The sequence below is a fragment of the Erigeron canadensis genome, chromosome 9, assembly GCF_010389155.1.
Source record: "Erigeron canadensis isolate Cc75 chromosome 9, C_canadensis_v1, whole genome shotgun sequence".
Taxonomy (NCBI): Eukaryota; Viridiplantae; Streptophyta; class Magnoliopsida; order Asterales; family Asteraceae; genus Erigeron; species Erigeron canadensis.
In genome coordinates this window covers 2,884,423-2,885,379 of record NC_057769.1, presented here as the reverse complement: position 1 = coordinate 2,885,379, position 957 = coordinate 2,884,423, and positions in this window count along the sequence as shown.

The following is a 957-nucleotide window of genomic DNA, read 5'->3' as shown; positions in this document are numbered from 1 at the left end:
TTGGTAGGCGTGGATGGTTGAGATCCACGGGAGGAATTTGGGCGCGAATTGCTTTTGTTGACTTCTACCCACCCAATTGTGCGGCTCAATTCTCCCGATAACATAACACACCTCATATTCCCACCACGCCACCAGTGACCAGTTTTTCAACTAGTGATATGAAGTATGCCAATATTCAGGTAACTTTAGGATTATTTAATAGGGAAATGATTAATTTTCCAATTTCATTAGCTTAAATTTTTTTAAAATTATTGAATGATGACATGTGAAAATTCAAGAGGGAAAATAAAAAAATATTAAATAGAATCCACTTGTCACATTCATAGATTTTAGCAAGATTTTTATGCTAACGTTAAAAGGATTAATCATTCCCTATTTAATAACCTAAGTTATTAAACGAAAATTTAAACATATGACTAGATTGTGTTATTTAAAAAGATAAATACAATCAAAGAACTTTAAGTATTAATTATAAATTATAAAAACATTAATTTACATTTTTTTCATTATTAATTTACACTTTTCATTAATTATAGTTTTTCACAATGTTTAAATACCGGTAAATACCGGTCGGTATTACCGGTACCGGAAACCACGCCGTATTTTAAGTCCGATATTTTTCTGGTATTTTCATTATTCAATACCGGCCGGTATTTCCGGTATTTTCAAAAATAAATTTTGATTTTTAAAAAAATTAATTTTATGATACTTTAATGTTATTTTTTGTTACTTGTGAACTTTAAAACCTATATTTTGTTATGAAATACATATTTGGTATTATTTTGTTAAATTGTAATAAGTTTTGTAAGATTTTTACACAAAAAATATAATAAATTAAAATAGTCGTACGGCCGGTATTTCCGGTATTAACGATAATACCGGAAAATTTTTCCACGCCGGTATAACTAAAATACCGGTTTTTAAAACATTGGTTTTTCAAATGAATTGAGGAAGCTG